Source organism: Oncorhynchus gorbuscha, linkage group LG03 (assembly GCF_021184085.1).
Source record: "Oncorhynchus gorbuscha isolate QuinsamMale2020 ecotype Even-year linkage group LG03, OgorEven_v1.0, whole genome shotgun sequence".
Taxonomy (NCBI): domain Eukaryota; kingdom Metazoa; phylum Chordata; class Actinopteri; order Salmoniformes; family Salmonidae; genus Oncorhynchus; species Oncorhynchus gorbuscha.
The window spans coordinates 72,425,736-72,431,735 of NC_060175.1; the positions used below are offsets into that span (position 1 = coordinate 72,425,736).

The 6,000-nt window shown below is 39.6% G+C and overlaps 1 protein-coding gene across 4 annotated transcripts in view; it reads left to right on the forward strand.

The window, feature by feature from the left end:
• Positions 1-6,000, forward strand: part of LOC124031854 (tyrosine-protein phosphatase non-receptor type 11-like) — a 62,291-nt gene extending 56,291 nt beyond the window's left edge. For all 4 annotated transcript variants that reach the window (XM_046343619.1, XM_046343620.1, XM_046343617.1 and 1 more), the window contains exon 16: positions 2,766-6,000. The gene's annotated coding sequence lies outside the window, so the exon portion shown is untranslated. The remainder of the gene's footprint in view (positions 1-2,765) is intronic.

Genomic DNA, 6,000 nt, shown 5'->3' on the forward strand with positions numbered 1-6,000 from the left:
CTTGTTTTTGAGACCAGTGGACAGCCAGTGAATAATGTTCCTCCCAACACCTCCGTGGTATTGAGCGCCATACTAGTTTAATTTACAAAGACCACGAGTGGGGCTTTTATTGCTCAATGTAATTCATGCTGATAAATAAAATAATCCAAAGGCCTAATGGACGCATGCTTAAACTCGCACACTTTTGATAGACTGCAAATTATTGTGATATCAAAGTGTCACCAATAGAGATTGTATTAAATCCTTAGATCTTGGGCGGCAGGTAGCCTAGTGTTTAGAGTGTTGGGCCAGTAACCGAAAGGTCGCTGGTTCGAATAACCAAGCCGACAAGGTGAAAAATCTGTTGACGTGCCTTTGAGCAAGGCACTTAACCCACATTTGCTCCAGGGGTGCCCTACTTCTACGACTGACCCTGTAAAACAACACATTTCACTGCAGCTATCTATCTGGTGTATGTGACAATAAAAAATGTATTTAAAATAATAAAGTATTCTAATTCCTAATTCTATGGTGTCACCAACTAAAACATAAGCCTATAGCAAATGCAGCAAATGCCGTACCTTTTTCACATGCATATAGCACTTTTTGGTAGTGCTCAAAGCATGACATTCCATGAGAGCAGCCTTTATTTTTCAACGCAAAGCAATGAGCCCAATCAGTTCTCCATGACAACAAAATCATAAACAACATAGTAGGCTAATAAGTTAGGCTCAGGTAAAACAATTTGGCTAATCTATATTTCCATATTTCCATGTCGCATTCTTGAAGATTAAGGGGTATTAAATGAATTGGAATGACTGGAAATCTGACAATGTGATTTTTACATTAAAACGTCTATCGTATCTGTAGTAGAAAGAAATTGGTTAGAAAGAAGCCTAGTTTTGAAGTCGTAAGTTTACATACACCTTAGCCAAATACATTTAAACTCAGTTTTTCACAATTCCTGACATTTAATCCAAGTAATAATTCCCTGTTTTAGGTCCGTTAGGATCACCACTTTATTTTAAGAATGTGAAATGTCAGAATAATAGTAGAGAATTATTTATTTCAGCTTTTATTTCTTTCATCACATTCCCAGTGGGTCAGAAGTTTATGTACTTTCAATTAGTATTTGGTAACATTGCCTTTAAATTGCTTAACTTGGGTCAAACGTTTCAGGTAGCCTTCCACAAGCTTTCCACAGTAAGTTGGTTGAGTTCCTCGGGCCAAAAAAGTATGATGTTTGTCCCCATGTGCAGTTGCAAACTGTATTCTGTTTTTATGACTGTTTTGGAGCAGTGGCTTTTTCCTTGCTGAGCTGCCTTTCAGGTTATGTTGACATAGGACTCGTTTTACTGTGGATATAGATACTTTTGCACATGTTTCCTCCAGCATCTTCACAAGGTCCTTTGCTGATGTTCTGGGATTGATTTGCACTTTTCGCACCAAAGTACGTTCATATCTAGGAGGCAGAACGCATCTTCTTCCTGAACAGTATGATGGCAGCATGGTCCCATGGTGTTAATACTTACGTACTATTGTTTGTCCAGATGAACATGGTACCTTCAGGTATTTGGAATTTGCTCCCAAGGATGAACCAGACTTGTGGAGGTCTACACATTTTTTTCTGGGGTCTTGGCTGATTTCTTTTGATTTTCCCATGATGTCAAGCAAAGAGGCACGGAGTTTGTAGGTAAGCCTTGAAATACATCCACAGGTACACCTACAATTGACTCAAAAATGTCAATTAGCCAGAAGCTTCTGAAGCTATGACATAATTTTCTGGAATTTTCCGGAATTTTCCACGGTGTTTAAAGGCACAGTCAACTTAGTGTATGTAAACTTCTGACCCACTGGAATTGTGCTACAGTGAATTATGAGTGAAGTAATCGGTCTGTAAACAATTGTTGGAATAATGACTTGTCATGCACAAAGTAGATGTCCTAACCGACGTGTCAAAACTATAGGTCATTAACAAGAAATTTGTGGAGTGGTTGAAAAATTAGTTTTAATGACTCCAACCTAAGTGTATTTACCCATAAACTAAAATGCAACATCCATTTATGGCCAGCTATGTAAACTCTAATATTGATTTATCCTACAATAATGTCAGTCAATTGGTAATATTCCTACAAACTTCTTCTAATACCTCTTTAGGGGAACACCATTTTAAAAGTAACTGAAAGTAATCCGATTATATTAGAGTTTGGGTAATCCAAACGTTATATTACTGATTCTGAATTTGGCCAGGTAACTAGTAACTAACGGATTACATTTAGAAAGTAACCAACATTAAACAGTTTAATTAGTAATAGGAAAAATAATCATTATTGGCAAAGAAGATTTAAGAACGCGCTTTATTGTCTGTTTTGACAGAAATGTTCTTTGCGTCATAAAAACGGTTTGCATAACAAACTACAACAATGTACAGAAGATGTGGAGGTCAGGAGGATATATAAGTTTAACAGGGTGGATAAATAATCAAATCTCAACAGAATTCGACCCAGTAAACCTTCGAAAATACAGAACTCAGTGTCTACAGACAAGCAGTTGTTATTGTTTGTTCCAGCAACACAGGACAGAAATGTCAGTGTTTTCCAATGAATTGGTTCCAGACATATTCCAGATGAGGGAAGACGTCACAAAAACACATTTTGCTGTTGACCATCATAGTGATTCTAGTATTTATTAGGATGTCATGCGGACTACTGTGTTTGTTGTGTGCGTTTCTATGCAGAGTGGTTCTGTGTATGTCTAAAGCGGTGTGCTGTTTGTGTGTGCTTCAGTTTCGCCAGAGCACCATGGGGGACCTGTGGAGCTCTGGCCCCTGACCCCCTGGCAGTGGAACCCCTCCTGCTGCCCTGCTGGCTGTCTGGAGCCTCCCTCTCCAAGGATAGAGGGGTACAGCACAGTGCTCTTGTCCTTCTATCTCCACCCCCCCATCTCTCTCTCTCCTCTCTCTCTCTCTCTCGCTCTCTCTCGCTCTCTCGCTCTCTATTACTTCAAGTCTCTACAACCTCTCCTGTCTACGGACAAAGTGCCTCGTCTACAGACATGTCTGTAACCCCTGTATTTGGTCCCACAGTTGTTCCATCTCATCCCCTAACCCACCAACCCAACAAATGTCCTTTGCTTATTTCTGTCGACTCTCGAACTAAATCGACACGAGAAACAAACAATGGTGTACTCAATGTTCAAGTGATGTTTTGCTCCATCGTGTTCAACCATGAATGGGGTGGACGAGACAAGAAAGGGTAAAGCTATGCCGTTTCTCTTTGCGCTGTTGGAATCCCAATCTATTCTCTCTCGCTCTCGCTTCAAAGTGCTCACTCTCTGCTGGCTATCATCTACTTGAACCAAAGACTCTAGCGATGTTCTGTTTTCGCTAGCAGCAGTCATCACTGCAGCGTTGAGTAATGGCAGGGAAACAGTGAAGTGATCTGCTACCACTGAGGCATTGGCATGGACAAGCAAAGTCCTTACACGTCCCTTTCCCATGAAAGGCAAGAGGAAAGTCAGGATATTCTTAATGGGCCTTTGTCAGTGGGGAGCTGATTTGTTTATTTTATTGGTTCCACCGATGGTCTTTTGTGCCATGCTCATCTACTGTAGTGCTTTCACCATCACAGCTACTGAGAGCCTATTCAATCAAGGATAATGAGCTCCTCTCCGGACTCCATTTTGTTTCTTGTCCTGTGGTTGCTGGAAGGGGGGAGCTTGAAGCACCAATTTACTTGTGCAATTTTTCTATTTATTTAGTTTTAATCTGTGTCCTTTCAATTCATTCTTGTTTCTTTTATTGTTATTATTGGTGTGACTTTGTAATGTACAGGACATGGTTTTTAATGTTAGATCCAATTCCATTATTATCAGGTGACAAAAAGCACAATTCTCTGAATTTGCAGTTGCTTTGCAGATCCTGTTTTATATGTGAGAAATTGATAATTGTCAATTGATAAAATCGGTCGGATCTGCAGTCTTTCTCTCTCTGTGTAGGTTGTAACTCCCGTTGGTTTCAGCGACGGTTTTCCTCCTAATCGAATGGCATAATAAACTGGGTTAAACCTTTGCCAAGTGAGAGATCGACAAGGGGAGCAGAAAATGGGATAGGGGAGAAGAAATGTCAGGATGCCAGCCAGGCTGCCATCACTGAAGTCTTTATGAATATTACTGGGCCAGATGGCCTACAGCCCAAGATTAAAGAGTAGATTTGTCTCCAAAAAGTAATTTACAAGATGGTTATAATCCAGGCTTGACTTTGTTTGGGAGAGTAACATCAGTGATGATGTCATAGGAAGGGTGACACCACACAGCAAAGAGCCTTCAGTTATATATATATATACATATATATGGGCAGTGGCTTCTTTCTTAACTATTCTTAGCATTTTGCATAAAAATCTAATGTCTAAGGTGTTCACTGGATTTAGCCAGTGGCTCAATGATGTCATCCTTTGAGCGACCCTGCTGGTTGGCTACATAGAGGCTGTGCAGTGTCGTCTGCTGGTTGTGCAGAGCTGTTCTTGTACATAGTGTTCAGGCCTTTCAACTAGGGCTTGACTACGTCATCCCTTGCTCATCCTAACACCAGTGCAGTAACTTTCCGCAATACTGAAAGTCTGATGTTTCAGTATTTCCCTTCAAATTATGTTTCAGTAAGTCCATTCTAAGTGTTATAGGACACATATTTCGCTGCAGTATAGTTGTTGATATAATACTCATGCTATAAGTGGTATGCTATAAATGGTATGCTATCCTGGAAATGGAAATGTTTAGTTTCTATATTCTTAGGCCTAGATTCGATCAGATCAAGCGTTAACCGGTGATAGCCGACACTCGCATAGCTGATGTTTTGGCAGTGTCAGCAAGTGGAACTGCATTGGAGCTGTCAAATCGGTGAACAGCTGCTCTTGTGATCATTGTCACAAAGCCACACCTGTCCCACTCTCGTTAGTTCAGAAGGAGAAAGTTTAGCCTACATAGAAATAATGACGCTCAAATTGAAAATCAGTAAACAAAATAATGAGGATTTCTATCAGCCTAATCGAGGTGTAGATGACATCTCACATTCCAGTCTTCGAACTCTTAATGTGACTCCGTGCAGCCAATGGCAATGTCCGCTTTATGTATAACGATAGGAGAACACTTATGCATTTGACAGCTCTAACGCAGTTCCACCTACAGCACTGCCAAAATGACTACTGTGTGGATGTCGGCTAAATCGGATGTGATTGATTAGAGTCCTTTTAATTATGTTGCACTGTTGTTGATGATGATTTTTTAAACATTGTATTTCACTTTGCCTCTAAGGGTCAAAACGTCGTATGATGTGGTGAAACATTGAGGGGTGAATCCTACTTAGCTTAAAGATTAATTTTCATTGAGTTATGCATTGATGTCAGTGGGAGACTATGTGAAAATTTGACTAAAGTGGAAATGAGTGTTCGCTCTTAACACTTCAATACTTGAAATTCTATTCAAAATGGCTAAATCCTGTAGCTGCAGACTTGTGATCTGTGACTGTCAGGATGCCCATTGGCTGTTTTAAGAGTACAGTATGTTGACAGTCTGCTAGAAGTATGACATCGGTGTTGTAAATTTAATTTTCATTTACTGAGGTGTTTCGAATTTTACATTTCCTGTTGGTGCATTTTATATTGTGTAAGATTATTTGTTTGATTATTGTTATTATTTGAGTTTCTATTTGGTGTTATGACACCGTTGATGATAACATAATGATAACGAATTGTCAGTGAAGCAGGTGTTCTTGAAAGTATACAGAAATGATATGAGTTATTTTATTTCTGCTCCTTAATTTACTTGAATATGATGTTGACATAGTTGGTTGCGATATGCCTGATTTGAGTAGTGGTATACGGACTGTTCCTGTATTCAGATGAAGACTGTTTTTCCCTCTTGCACTGGCTCAGCCTTAACGCCTTCTGTCCAGGCTTATAGCGCTGATGCAATGACAATGTCTGAAATGACAACAAGATGATTCAAAATGTAATAGTTTAATAAAAA